Source organism: Ailuropoda melanoleuca, chromosome 11 (assembly GCF_002007445.2).
Source record: "Ailuropoda melanoleuca isolate Jingjing chromosome 11, ASM200744v2, whole genome shotgun sequence".
Classification (NCBI taxonomy): domain Eukaryota; kingdom Metazoa; phylum Chordata; class Mammalia; order Carnivora; family Ursidae; genus Ailuropoda; species Ailuropoda melanoleuca.
Window position 1 is genome coordinate 8,830,128 of NC_048228.1, and position 15,957 is coordinate 8,846,084.

The 15,957-nt window shown below is 46.7% G+C and overlaps 1 pseudogene; it reads right to left on the minus strand.

The window, feature by feature from the left end:
- Positions 1 to 3,238: 3,238 nt before the first annotated feature.
- On the minus strand, positions 3,239 to 4,414 carry LOC100472879 (annotated as a pseudogene).
- Between the last annotated feature and the right edge of the window lie 11,543 nt (positions 4,415 to 15,957).

The following is a 15,957-nucleotide window of genomic DNA, read 5'->3' on the forward strand; positions in this document are numbered from 1 at the left end:
ATAATTCAGGGATGTCATCCAGTTTTAATTGTCCCATATGGCCAATGTTGAAATCTAGTGGACAATATAGACTAACAGTGAATTGTAGGAATCTAAATAAAATATCACCAAAATTAATGGGGGCATTGCCTGACACAGAAGAAGTAATTAATAAGATAACTAGTTATAATGGAAAATATTATATGACTATAGATGCGACAGACATGTTCTTTGCAATACCTATTACAGGGGAGAGCCAGGAATACACCACATTCTTATGGGAAGGAAAACAAGATCAATTTGTAAGGCTGTCCCCGGGATATTTAAATAACCCAGTATTAGCACACATTATACCGTCCACTCACACAGATCCATCATGGGACAAATCTCTAGTAATATCTTACACTGATGACATAATAATGACAGATAATTACAACGAGCCGTCCCGACAAGAAAAGGAAGGGCTAACCCAGCATCTAAGGGAAGAGGGATGGACTATTAATGACGAGAAAACATCAGGTCCAGACACTCACTGCAAATTTCTAGGAATTCGGTGCTCGAAGGAAGGAAGGAAGGAAGGAAGGAAGGAAGGAAGGAAGGAAGGAAGGAAGGAAACTGATAAAGTAATAGATAAAATACAAGCAATGGGACCACCTAGAGATAAGACAGAGGCACAAAGACTTACAGGCTTATTTCGATATCAGAGACAGCACTATGCCATACTTAAATGTAATTTTAAAGCCCATATATAAAATAACCACAAAAGCATAGGATTTTGAATGGATAGAACAACAACCGGCATTAGATACACTGAAAGATTTTATTACAACATTTCAGGGGCACCTGGCTGGCTCAGTAGGTGGAGCATGTGACTCTCGATTTCAAGGTTGTGGGTTCGAGCCCCAAGTTGGGTGTAGACATTAGCCAGAAATAAAAATCTTAAAAAAAATTTAAAAAATATATACTATCCAGCACCAGGAGAACCATTAAGAATAGAAATACTGATGAGCAGGGGTGCCTGGCTGGCTCAGTCGGTGAAGCACGCGACTGTTGATCTCGGGGTCATGAGTTCAAGCCCCACATTGGGTGTAGAGATAACTTAAAAATAAACTCTTAATAAATAAGTAAAAATAAGACAGGATAAGGGAGGATGGAGACACATGTTGCCACGAAAAATCTCAAAAAGAGATAGGGATGGAAAATGGGAGCTACCTAAAATACCACCATCGAAATTAAAAAGGAAAGGAGACCAATATCACATAAATAAGGAAAGAACGGAAGTACTAAAACCCCACATATAATTATGGAAATACATAAACAGAAAGGACGTGTAGGAACACACGCCTCGTATCAATGGGTCATGGAAAGAAATCTTCAGGTTACTTGGCAGGATATACAAAAAGCATCACAAGGATGTGTCCCATGTGAGCAGATGATGGAGAAATACAGGTACACTGCACCCATAGACACATGCAAACCCACCACGTTTAATTCTACAGTACAAATAGATGTTATAGGGGAGCTTGGCTGGCTCAGTCAGTGGAGCATGCCACTCTTGATCTCAGGGTCGTGAGTTCAAGCCCCGTGTTGGGTGTAGTGATTACTTAAATAAATAATTCTTTTTAAAAAAACCTACCAGAAATAGGTTTTATGGGACCGTTAAATCACAACTATCAAGAGAAGCACGCCACCACGGCGCACATATATACAGGATGAGGGATAGCGACGGCTGCCTCTAGCCCTTCCGCCCCTGCAACAATAAGAGCTCTAGAGTCGTGGGCCGCTCGCTTTGGAGCACCAGTAAAAGTCGAAAGTGATCAGGGAACTCATCTCACAGCTGTCTCAGTTAAAAAGCTCTGTGGTCAATGGGACTGCCATTGGAATGACCATCTAGCGGCAGCCCTACGGTGGCGGGATATATAGAGAGATGTAATGGATTATTCAAAACAGAATTATGATTGGTAGAAAAACAAGGGAGTTTCCAATGGGCCCTGGATGTAGCTTGCTTTTTGCTAAATCAGAGACAGATTGCAACAAGATGGTCCCCAGAAGATGTTAAACACTCCTGCCCCAGGTATAGGAAAAAGGGAGGTAACAGTAGACACACGTAGACTTCCGTATAAAGGAGCCACAAAACTAAAGGACAATTCTGCACGTTACCGGCTATTGTCACTCACGGGCACAAACACTGTCATTGGACCACAGTGGCCAAAGGACAGTTGCAGCTTAAGAGAACCCAGGACTTCTCTCCTATGGACTTACTTTAAGAATAACTGGAGGAAAATTACATACCGCGGAGGCCTCAGATTACACAGCAGAAAACTGCTATATATTCTTGTACCCTACTCACTTTGCACTTGTCACTATAGGACAAGTCACACACACACACACACACTCACATTATAAATTAGGGTACGAAAATGCAGTGTCGACCTTGTTTCCTGCCAACGACGCTGCTGGGTGAAATGTTCCTTATAATTGCCAATATTCTCCTGATTTTTTCAAAAACATGTATTTGTTTGTTTGAGAGAGAGCACAAGTTGGGGGAGGACCAGCAGGAGAGGGAGAAGCAGACTTCCTGCTGAGCAGGGAGTCCAACACTTGACTCGATCCCAAGACCCCGGGATCATGACCTGAGCTGAACACAAATGCTTCAGTGACTAAGCCACCCAGGAGCCCCTTTTTTTCTGATTTTTTAAAAAATATTTTATTTTTAAGTAATCTCCACACCCAACATGGGGCTTGAACTCAAGACCCCAAGATCAAGAGTCGCACACTCCACCAACTGAGTCAGGTGCCCCCTGATTTTCTTTTTTATTGAACCAGATCTCCAACTCAAACTTTATCTGTTTAAATGTTATATTTGCCTCCCTCTCATAGACCTTTATTTCACTCGCTCTGAGCAATCAATTTCCCACACTGAAGTTTCTTCCTTGCCCAATTAATGCAAAGGAAAAACACTGAAATGATTGGTAAAGAAAAATGTAGGGATTCACACATCCTCTTAATTTGTTTTTTGATATTTTTAGGGTTTAAAAAGTGTTGAAAGTGTGTAATTCCTAGTAGGAGGACGTTATCTGAATAGGTACCCCAGTGAGAAAGCTCTTTAGACTCTATCAGCTGCGTGTGGGGCAGAGGGGTGGAGATTCTCCTCCTGGCAGCCCCGTTTTCTCCATGAGAAGGTCGGCTGGTTTGTATGACTGTGACATCTATTAGGTGACCAAAGCTGCTCTTCCTTGAGCAAGGGCTTAATTTGTCTTTATTTGTCAGAGGGCATTATGCTTGACCTCCAAAATTTGGCTGACACTTTCCTGATAAGAGTCATAGCCTTTGAGTTGGTCTGATATTTTGATGTCTTTGCTGGGTTCTGAGCCACATCCTGGAAAGCCACCATCACTTCTGGAGTTTGTCTGGCTGCGAGAACCTCTGGATCACTACGAATTTTGAATTTGTTGAGCCCAGGCATTCCTGCCCTTCCAGGCACGGCCCCCCCACCCCACCCCCAGGAGAATTACCAGGCATTTCCCCCAGGAAAGCCACCTGGGACTGGTTTCTTCCCCTCCACCCCAGCCTCTCCCAGGTTCTCCCAGAGCCTTCTTAACCCTTTCTATTCTTTCTTTGAGCTCTCACTCTTCACATTTTTGCTCACACTTTCTCTGATGTTCAGCAATTTTCTGGGCCCTCGGTTGGACCTCTTTCAGCACGCGCTAGCATCTTCCTCATAACCCAGTTTACAGGCGAGGGCGAGACCCTGTGCCACTTCTTCCCAACGGCACAGAAGTCTGTGTGCTTTTTCCCTCACCACTTGCAAGGCCGAGCTGCATCAGGACGTATTTCAATAGCTCTGTCACAGTCTCGGATGGCAGCACTTGGCTTCTGTAATTTCATGTAGACGCAGGCTTTCTTGGCATACAGAACAGCCAAGCGAGGATTCAGCTCCTTGGCAACTGTGAACAAGTCAGAGGTTTTCTGTAGTTCACTGTCCTTCAGGGCATCAACGACAGCCACTTTTTTATCATTCATCTGAGCCATCATTTCCTCGATCACCTCTACACTGTCATCTCCCGTTTCTTAAGGGGCATCAGTATCTGGTTCAATCACAGCTTCACTGTCAATTTCTAGATCACTTTCCTCACTTGATGGTTCATCTGTCTTTATGTTTTCCTTCGCCTTCTCCCTGTTTTTTTTTTTCTTCCTTGATAATGTCTTTTGATTTAGTTTTAGGAGTAGCGGGTGGTATTTTACTTCCCATGCTCTCCGCCTGCTCCTGCGGGAAGTGATTCTCGGCTCCTACGTACACATTTTCACAGAAGCTCGCTCAGTGTGCTTGGCGGGGGGGTGGTCTGTGGTCCAGACGTGGCAGGAGGTGGTGGGGCGGGCAGAAGTTGTGGCCCCCTTCCAGGCACGGGTACCAGTTCAGCGTGACTGTGACCATGTGGAAGGGGGCGGCTGCTGGAAGCTCTCCTGATTTTCTATCTTTTTGAATTAACTGGATACTTCACCGACAGCCACAACGGAAATTGCCACACTGGTAACAGGTCCCAACCACTGTGTAGAAAATTAGCTAATTACACCATTTGCATAATTAACACAGCATTGAAAGGATAAGGTTTTTCACATAAGGGGAGAAAGAGAGACACACCAAACACCAGACCCAGCCATGCCAGACCTCCCAGAATCTTCTGACAGCGATCTAGATTTGGCACAGATCACGTGGGAGGACGATCCAGAAATTGCCTGCTGGTTGAAGCAACCTGGGAAGGTCCCTCAGATTTTTCAGAAGGCACATCGGATGACGACGCCTGGCCACAACAGGTACGTGGGGGTTGGTTTGAGCGCCAAGATGTCCTCACTCTCACGAGGCATCCTCATTTTAAGGATTGCTTCTTGACTGAACTAGCCGCAGCACTAGGAGCCTTAAGACTACTGGAAGTCTCAAACAGAGGACTTGTTGGCTTTCGATGTACTATTGTCACTGGATACAAGGCTTGATTAATCAGAGAGATAATGGAGGACATGATTTTAGGCTACAAACATACCCACTTGTACCCCACGATTGCCAAAATTTGGTGGCCAGTCTTATGTATGTATGATAACCATCACTTCAGCCAACGTTCTGATGAGCTCAGAAGACAAAAATAAGACCTTAGTTCCTGAATACAATGTAACATTCCCTCCACCACAAAATCAGCCCGTGCCCGAACTCAGTTTTTCAGTCAAGTCCCAACCATACCAGGATGGCCTGAGCGAGTACCAGGCTGTATTTCCGACAATAACCTCTTTCCAGAGCCAATTACATGTGCACTGAATTCTACTAGAGCTCAGAAAGTGGCTTTTAGGGGCGCCTGGGTGGCTCAGTCGTTAAGCATCTGCTTTCGGCTCAGGGCGTGATCCCAGAGTCCTGGGATCGAGCCCCACATCAGGCTCCTCTGCTATGAGCCTGCTTCTTCCTCTCCCACTCCCCCTGCCTGTGTTCCCTCTCTCGCTGGCTGTCTCTCTCTCTGTCAAATAAATAAATAAAATCTTAAAAAAAAAAAAAAAGAAAGTGGCTTTTAGGCACTTTTGCCCTAGAGTGGTGATGTTCAGCTTTGCCAACACAATTTTTTTTAATGTTTTTTTATTATATTATGTTAGTCACCATACAGTACATCCCCGGTTTCTGATGTAAAGTTCGTTGATTCATTAGTTGCGTATAACGCCCAGTGCACCATGCAATACGTGCCCTCCTTACCACCCATCACCGGTCTATCCCATTCCCCCACCCCCCTCCCCTCTGAAGTCTTCAGTTTGTTTCTCATAGTCCATAGTCTCTCATGTTTCATTCCCTCTTCTGATTACCCCCTCTTTCTTTATCCCTTTCTTCCCCTACCGATCTTCCTAGTTCTTATGTTCCATAGATGAGAGAAATCATATGATAATTGTCTTTCTCTGCTTGACTTATTTCACTTAGCATTATCTCCTCCAGTGCCATCCATGTTGCAGCAAATTGCCAACACAATTTTTAATCTAGCTTACAAACTGCATACCTTCATCGAGCCATAGATAGATAGCATGAACCACATGCTAGATGACTAGGGATAAAATATGACAGAATGTGAAAGACCAGACTTATGTTCATTCAATGAAGACATTAATAAAATCTCAAACCAATATGCCATTCACATTATAAACAAGAATATTTTAACCGAAAACATGGAATCAATCACATCCATTAAATTTAAAAATATTAGTACCGTCCCGTGTAATCTCACCACACACACGTGTGCCCAACGTGGAGTCATACACCGCAGGCTACCCAGACATCACATGCCCTGAATTTTATAATAACCTCATACAAATCTTTTGTCAACGCGTGGTATGAATTTTGGTATCAACTGGGCATGGAACAAGAGAATAATTAAGGAATATGACTATCCTGAAAATATTACTAGTACTGGTCCCTATGATGAATATCTTCAAAGCACCGCTACTGATAAACCCTCATTATATCATTTTCCACATTTTACCCCATCCCTAGAAAAAGTTCCACTGTCAACAGGATGCCCAAAGGATGACAACATTATATCCACAAATGAAAATGATACATATTATAATTTCAACTTGACAGATGTTTCAGACTTTCCATTTTTGGGCAATTTTTGCGTGAGACATAGGGATACACCATGTGATATTTGGTATGCCAAAGCTTCATCAGCTTACTTAAGACCTGAAGAATTTTATAAAAAAAAAAAGTAATGGAGGGGCGCCTGGGTGGCACAGCGGTTAAGTGTCTGCCTTTGGCTCAGGGCGTGATCTTGGCGTCATGGGATCGAGCCCCACATCGGGCTCTTCCGCTATGAGCCTGCTTCTTCCTCTCCCACTCCCCCTGCCTGTGTTCCCTCTCTCGCTGGCTGTCTCTATCTCTGTCGAATAAATAAATAAAATCTNAAAAAAAAAAAGGTAATGGAACTTTCGCACCTGCAGAATTGGATTGGAAATTAAAAATAGGACCAACCTTGCTTACACAGCCAGATGTTCAATTCACACACCCAGCTAGACCTGATTTACATGTACCTAAAAATTCACTTTATTATATGGAGCAATGATCCCATAATTGGGCAATGGTATGCCTAAGAGGCTTCAAAGGTAATTTTACCACATACCTACACAAGGATTATGCTACAAGGTCAATCAATGCTTTTATTATTTTTTAAAGGATTTTATTTATTTATTGAGAGAGAGAGAGAGCACACGAGCAGAGGGGTAGAGGGGCAGAGGCAGAGGGAGAAGGAGAAGCAGACTCCCCACTGAGCAGGGAGCCTGACATGGGGCTGATCCCAGGACCCCGGATCATGACCTGAGCCAAAGACAGACGTTTAACCAACTGAGCCACCCAGGCGCCCCAAGGCCAATGCTTTTAAAACTAATCCTTGTATGCTTTCAACTAAACCTTACAGTGGCACACACCAATGCCTAAATTATCCATTTGGGATGACACAGACTTTAAAACACTGGATTACAGGATGTAGGCATTACCCTGAAGGACCAATAAATTGCTCTAGAGCAGGAAAGATAAGCTCACATTCAGCCATTGACACCTTCTGCATACCACATCAGAATGGAATAGAATCGAAGCTCTTAAACGCTTTAATAGCACAGGATATAGTTCCAATTGGAATGGTGACACAAACAGGGGCTATACAGGGATGTCACACAGCACCTCCATCATTGAAGATATTCCCTCGGAATTTGTCCTCATGGAATTGACATCTCTTCCAATGATAACACTTATGGACATGCTCCAGGCTTATCAAATATTGGATGCGATATTACATGGTGGGATGTTTCTAGTTTAAGGGACTACCCGTTACAGAATCCTCTACCGCAGGCCAACATCACAACTTATAAACCACCCATGAACATTACTAATTGTTGGAAATCTGGGCACCCTGTAGTTAAAACAGAATGGTTCACAGGACACTCTTATGACGCCAGCACAATCATACTCAAATGAGTTTTGGCACGTGAGTGGTAAATGGGGCAATATGATCTTTACCTGTGCTTGTACTCGAGATAATTTTGAAGATTTATTTATTTATTTAAGAGAGAGAGCACAGGGGTGGGGAGGAGCAGAGGGAGAGGGAGTGAGAGTCTTAAGCAGACTCTGGGTTGAGCATGGAGCTCTACGCGGGGCTTGATCTCACGACCCTGAGATCACCACCTGAGCCTAAACCAAGAGTTGGATGCTCAACCGACCATGCCACCCAGCTGCCCCCATACTCTAGATAATTTTAATAGCCTTGCAGCTATGAGTTGATCCCTTTAGGTCCTATCACACCTACCTGGTATAAGACACAATTGCTCCAAGACCGTTCGTACTCACGACACATCTCTTTGCCAATTATTTAATGTGACTGGCACATATAATGTTATTTTAATATCAAAATCTGAAGTCAACCCATGCAATGTAACAAAGGAAGCGATCATACCAATATGTCCATTAGAACAATTACACTCGGGGTGCCCAGCTGGCTCAGTCAGTGGAGCACGTGACTCTTGATCTCAGGGTCGTGGGTTCGAGCCTCATGTTGGGTGCAGAGATTACCTAAGAATAAAATCTATCCTTTGGTTAATGAAACCTCAGTTATACCAAGAAAATCACCAGCATGGCGGAAAACATTGGGAGTTGATTTTAACGCAGATTTAGTGACACGGATTGATCCAGATGTGCAACAGTATTTCTTCTCGTTGATCCAACCATTGGCTGCACAGTGGGTGGACGTACCTGGTTAGCACAGCATCCTACCTGTGAGAATATACCAGAATGGATTCATCCACACCAACTGACATAGCTAAAGGAGTCACCTTGGACAAGTGTGGTGTGTTCCCCAGGAGTCCGGGCCCACGTATTATTGAGAGAAAGTGCTGGAATGCTACTCACTCTATGAGAACATTCCACTGGAAGCCACAAGGGACGCATGGTAGTACCAACCCAACACCCAAACTCCTCAGGCCAAATATGTTTGAACGTATTTTACCTAACCCTCCGAGAATTGTATACAAACCCATGCCACAGAGCGTTGAAATAACCTTCCAAAAGGAACGATTCGATTTATACTGTATACAACCTGAATGTAAGATTTAGGTCACAGAGCTAGGAACAACCAGCCATGAATGGCCCAAATGACCACCCCAGGGATAGGATTAGGTTCAGAAAGCCTACAATTCTGCTAGGATTAGGCATCTTCGCTAACTTTATTACCTCTGGAATTCAGGGAGCAGAAGTCCAGACTATGAAGCAGGAACTATTTGCATTTAAAAAACACATGAACCCCCCAGTTCATGCAGTCATAAATTCAGGTTCCAAGATCTCCTCAGAGTTCAGAAAACTATCTTCCCTTGTCTCAGCTGTGCATGGTTACCATGCCTGCCAACGGGACTTCAAGCCGAACACTGACCATAAGGTCCAGGCCTTCCAACAAAATTCACTTCAGCTTAGAGATTTCTACATAAGAGACCAATTAAGAAATAGTTGCCATCGAATGGATAATGTCCTCCAGAGAGCATGGAATGATATTGGAAACATTATTGCAACAGGAAAAATGTATTCTTCTGATTGGACAGACTCTCTTTTATGATTAGACACCTCCAGACCTCGAGGTTGTGATAGTACCGGGCGATGTCAACTTTCATGGCTAAGACTATTAGGGGGTCAAAGCTTATTAGCATATGACACATGTGGTGTGTCACAACAAATACATGGTAACATTGTACTTCTGGCAGCACATACACCCCTCTGGCTTGACGGATGTTTACTACCCCCAGAGATGGTATTCCAATGGTCTCGTATCATGTATTCCACTGGCATGAACTGGAAATTAATCCTAATCTTTTTCCTTTGACAAGGACATCCATTGAAAATTTATTTTTGTCAAGGGACTCTTTATTTTTTAAAGTTTATTTATTAGGAATCTCTACCCCCAGGGTGAGGCTGGAGCTCAAGACCCTGAGATCAAGAGTCACATGCTCTTCTGGCAGGGCCAGCCAGGCGCCCCTGGACATGGGACACTTTCATTGGACAATTTGTGCTAATAGCTTTTCAGAGGTCACGTTCTCTCCTCATGCTAGAATGCATGATATTATCATCACCATAAACAATGAATGTATTAAAATGTTGTATGCTGTTAAGGTAACACTTTTAGATGAAAACTTGGAAGGACTCAGAGCAGTCCATCGACCCTTACCCAGCAAGCCTACCCACTGTGAACACGCTGCACGGGCCACGCGTGAGGCCTCAGCACTCAACACCAACCTACGTGTGCTGAACAAAGACACACAAAACTTACATGATGAACGTTCCTTTCTAGAGCTGTTAGCAAAACCCTTCAAACACATGATTTTTTCTGGTTCATGGTCTGACTTTAAAATACTTAAAGATGGGATGGAATTCTGCCTGTACACACGTTTGGGAATCCATTAAGGAAATTCTATTGCTTTTAGTTATTATTTTTGTAATATATGTTATTTTTTTTTTAAAGATTTTACCTATTTATTTGACAGAGAGGGACAGCCAGCGAGAGAGGGAACACAAGCAGGGGGAGTGGGAGAGGAAGAAGCAGGCTCCCAGCGGAGGAGCCTGATGTGGGGCTTGATCCCAGGACTCTGGGATCACGCCCTGAGCCAAAGGCAGACGCTTAACGACTGCGCCACCCAGGCGCCCCTGTAATATATGTTATTAAACACACTGTTAGAATGTTATACCCCCCTAGGCTGAAGAAGGAAAAGTCACAAAAAGACTATGATTAGCCATAACCCCTCCGTTCTTCTCTAGATGGACCAAGAGCCGATGTCAAAGATTCCATAAGAATTTTTGGACTTTTATCTGCCTATAGTTGGAAATGTGAGTCTTATTTCATTTATTTGAATTACTTTGTTAACTTGCTAACTTACCTTCATTAAATCTAGATCTGGTTTTTCTTCTCTCTTTTTGACTTAATTTAATTATTAGATGTGACTTTGAGTTGAAGTTTGTTGACTGACTGACTGATTGATTGATTGATCCAACATGGGGCTTAAACTCAGAACCCTGAGATCAAGACCTGAGCTGAGATCAAGAATCGGACGCTTAACCCACTGAGCCACCCAGGTGCCCCAGAGTTTTTTAATTTAAATCCTTACCTCATTTTGCTTGATTCAGTTTAATATATCTAACTTCTTCACATTTGATGTGATCTTTATTTTACGACATCAATTAATGCTTCATACGGTTTGTGTTTTGTTGATTTTGTTTGATTCTCATCGAAAACGTGATTAAATAATTGAGATCTGCCTTCTTCCATGTGACCAAACTAGGACTGCTACCCTGCTTTAAGACATATTTCATTTCTGCAAGAATCTTACAGATTTGTCATGAGCAATCACGGGCGGCCTGTCGAGAGCAAGATGGAGTCACTCATGCCAAGCAGGGGCCCGTGTCAAGCAATGTCCCAGGCAGTGAAGGGAACTGCAGCTACCAGATCTCGCTGAGACCCGCACCAGCTGAGGATGCCCCAGAACTGATAACCAACAGAAGCAGACCGGGTCTGCAGGGGCCCGAGACAGATTCAACCCCTTTAAAAGGGGAGGATGTTTGCAGCGAACTGTCAGACTCTTCAGATATGAGCCCTCTCTGTCTGATCGCCTCAAGAAGGCAGCCGCACCCAGGGCTCTGCCCGATGGATCTCTGAATAGAAGCCCGGGGTCTGGGGACTGTCCCTGCACTGACGTGCTGCCTGTTTTCTCCTTAGAGTCAGTATCAATCGGGTGGGGGAGGGGGTGGGAAGCGACTCACTCTCCAGATCTCTCTCAGCACGCACACTCTGAGCCACCTTCTTATGCAAACCAGCAGTGAGCTAAGAAGGAGTCGCTTGGGGCTGTGGATGGTAACTGTTGGGTTTTTCTCAGCCCAGAACAGAGTCCCAGTCTCCAGGCCTAGCTGAGGCCTGAGTTGGGGCTGGGCCTCAGGTGCCCAAGACCTCCAGGATTTCAGGCTTGATGAGCGCCAGGCCCAACCAGGCTTTAAGGCCTTTTGGCTCCTGTGTGGCAGGAGAGAAGGTCCTGGGTGTGGGGCTGCCCCTCCCTCAGTGCTGTGGAGGGACTGGGCGGGGGAAAGGCCAGAGGACTTTCTGAATGAACTCTACACGCTGATGGGCAGCTCCTGCCAGGAACAGGGTCCCTCCTGGCTGGGACTGTGGCCTGCTCCCGTGCCCCTCCTGGGCTGTGGTGACAGCGTGCCAACGGTGCCCACATTCTGTTCTGGGTTTTGCTTCCTAAGCCTGCTTTTCTCAGCATCCACACTGCCCTCCTAGAGGGCTGACATCGGCCACGCCTCCCAGCCCCCTAGGCCTTGGCATTCAGTCATCCAAACAATAGGCAGTAAGCCAAGCCCCATTCCTATCAGTGGATGAGACAGGCAATCCCCGCTCCCATGGGCTCCCATCCTAGGGGGAAAGTCAGGCTCCTGGCAAATAGTTTCAGATGGTGGTGTGAGGCTTTCCTTGAAAGGAGCGAACAGGGTGAGGTGACAGAGACTGGCCCCAACAGCTTGGGGTTGGGGGAAGGTCTCTTTGAGGCGGTTTCATCTAAGCCAAGACCGGAAGGATGAGAAGGGCAGCATTTTAAAGATTTATTTTTTTAGGGCTGCTGGGCTGGCTCCGTCAGGGGAGCATGTAACTCTTGATCTTGAGGTCTTGAGTTCGAGCCTCACGTTGGATGTAGAGTTTACTTTAAAATTTTTTATTTTTTTATAGTTTTATTGGGGTATCATTGACGTATACACTTTACCTATTTAAAGTGCTCAATTTGGTGTTTCAGCACACGCGTACACCCATACAGGCACAGCCAAGGTAGTGAACGTATCCATCACCTCACAAGTTTCCTTGGAGGGCCAGCGTTTTGAAAAGTTGGGGAATAGGGTTTCAGACAGAGGGACTGGCGTGTACAAAGGCCCTGTGGCAGGGACAAGCTTGGTGGCCACAGGAACAGAAAGGAGGCCAGTGTGGAATAGGATAAGGGATAAGGTGGCAATGGTGAGGGCACAAGCCCCACCTGGGAGTCTTTTTGGCTTTGAAGAAAAGCTTGGTTCTGAATCGAAGTGCTTCCTTGACACCCCCTTGACTGGTGAGTGCGCAGTCACTTTGTATTTGGCCATCAGACCCTCTGGTCCTGTCCTCATCAAGGCTCTTCTGAGAAATCAGCCATGTGGGTCTTGACACCCGCTAATGACTTAGTAAGTGGTTTCCCCCAGAAATGATTTACATTTTAACCGGGGCCTTCAATACCTCCACCCAAGGGAATGACTAATGGTGGAATTTCAGGCTGAGGGACAGGCCCATGGATGGAGCCTTGATCAATCAAGCCTTTGTCTCCGAATTCTCAGCCCTCAGAAAGTGAAGCTGGCTTCTTGAACATTCTGGTTGTAAGTTACGATTGGAGGACAGGGTGACTTTGACTCCCTCCTTCAAACCCTCCAGGGTTGGTCCTTGTGAGTCTCCCCCCCGCTGGACTTCCAGAGACCCTGCTCTCGTGGGGGTGGGGAAGAAGGGGAAGTGGATGGAAACACAAAGCCAAACTTCATAGAGCATATTCCTTTACAACAGACGCTCTGGGAGCTTGAGAGCAGCCTCTGGGGCAACCTGGAAGTGTGGGCTACCCCTGGGGCTTCAGGACATCATGATCTGGGGGTGCCAGTCACAGCAAGGACAGCCACCACCCTAGAGAGCGGGGAGAGACTTACTCTACAGTCACAGACAGATCTGAATCATGGCTCTCAAAATTGAGTAACTGGGTGGCTTGGGCAGGTTATTTCTCTAAGCATCCGATTTCTCATAGATTTTTAAAAATCATCCCTTTAAAAAAAATAGTCACTTTGCAGGGCTACGGTGCTGGGTACCTTGAAAGCGCTTTGACTCATTCATTCTGTATTTTTTTTTCACTGATGTCCATGTCATGCCACGCTCTGAACATGGGGGGCCAAGTCCCTGCCCCGGGGTGGGTGTTGATGGGGGGAAGGATTCTTTTTCTCCTAGGAAGCCGCCAGACCCTGGCCTTGGTTTTTCCATCTGCAGGGTGGGCGCAGGGCTCCCTGGAGGGAAGCATGACTTACCGGGCTAGGCAGGGCCCTGTGAGGCGCGGTCCCCGCTTTCCTGAGTGGCTGCCCCTGGGCCCTCCTGTCCAGGCACCCGGGATCAGGGACCTCGCTGCGGGGACACGCCCGAGTGGACACACTCTCCTCACCTGTGCCTCCAACTGAGCTGCTGCTACTCTCAGTTGTTTGTTTCCTTCTTGTACCCAAGGCCTCTGATTCCGTGATTAATATTGGACTGGGCTTGGTTTCCTGAGAGTTGAAATGACTCACCCCCATTCACAACGGCTCTGCTGAAGCAGGAAGGCCTGGGGGAGACGGGGACTGCGTGATGGGGAGCCGAGGATTCAAATCACCTCCTGGGGCTCGGTCAGGAGAGCAGGGCCTCCTAACGGTGCTAGTCACACGAACCTTTTACCCTTTGCCGTCGATATCACCATTCATATCGTGCATGAAGGAGTGGAGGCTCAGAGAGGGGGCGCCTGGGTGGCACAGCGGTTAAGCGTCTGCCTTTGGCTCAGGGCGTGATCCCGGCGTTCCAGGATCGAGTCCCACATCGGGCTCCTCTGCTGGGAGCCTGCTTCCTCCTCTCCCACTCCCCCTGCTTGTGTTCCCTCTCTCGCTGGCTATCTCTGTCACATAAATAAATAAAATCTTTAAAAAAAAAAAAAAAAGAAGTGGTGGCTCAGAGAGGGTGAGTGACTGGCCAAAATCCACACAGCTAGCAAGTGGGAGAGGTAGAATCTGACCCAGGCTGTCTGGTTTTAGCATCTCTGCCGGCCTAGAAGAGCAGGGCCGGACGTGTTCTGCAGGCAGGAGCCCCCAGGCCTCCTCTGCTTTGCTCTCCCTGGAGCTTCAGACCAACAGGACTTACAGCAGACTGTCAAATCCCAGCCCATTTCACAGATGAAGGCACTGAGGTCTGAACGGGGATAATTGCATGGCCCCAGGTTCCAGGGCTCCCTGCTATCCATCTAGTCTCCCCATCCCTAGAGCTGTCCCTCATCAGGCTGGAGCCAAGACTGAGACTGGACGTGGGTGCCGAGGCCCAGGGAAGCGCCCCATAGCAGGGAGACCAGCAGGCTGCTGGCCTGCCGAGGTGCAGGGGAAGGTCACCCATCTGGCATCACCAGAAGGGCCAGGGAGGACCTCTGATGCCCCAGAGCCTGAAACCCCTGTGTGAGTGACGCCTGGCTGGAATGGTGAATGCCATGGGAAACTCATCCCTTGGCAGGGGGAACACCAGACTGTGAGCATGTCATCTGTGGTCCCCACAGGAGAGGTCTGGGGCCATCACGGGCGTCTGGGTACCCGGTGGGAGTGGGACAAAGGGCAGAGAAGCCCTTTATATTTCTCTGCTTGCAATTCGGAGATTTCTATGTCCACTGTTTTATTCTGGGCTCATCACAGCCCTCTGAACAGCCTGGCCGTTTTCCAATCCACACCTGGCGGAGAAGGCAACATGCGCCCCCCATGGACCCCGTCCACCTCCGGGTATTCACGCCCCTGTGCAGTCCCTGCCCACATGGGGAGAGCCAGCCTGTGTCACCAGCAACACGGTGTGGAAGTGACGAAACTGACCTCCAAGGCTAGATCATAAGACATTGTGGCTTCCATCTTGTTTTTGGGGGATCGCCTGCTCTGGAGGAAGGCTGCTGCCCTGTCGGGTACTCGAGCCACCGTGAGACTGATGCCTCCTGCCCGCAGCCATGGGAGTGGCTGCTGTTGGAAGCGGGGAGTCCAGTCCCAGCCAAGCCTTCAGATGCCTGCGGCCCCAGGGGATGTCTTTGAGCCAGAATCACTCTGTCAAGTCCCTCCTGAGTTGCCAACCCACAGAAACAGTGCGGTGTAACGTGTATTGTTTTAAGCTGCTAAGT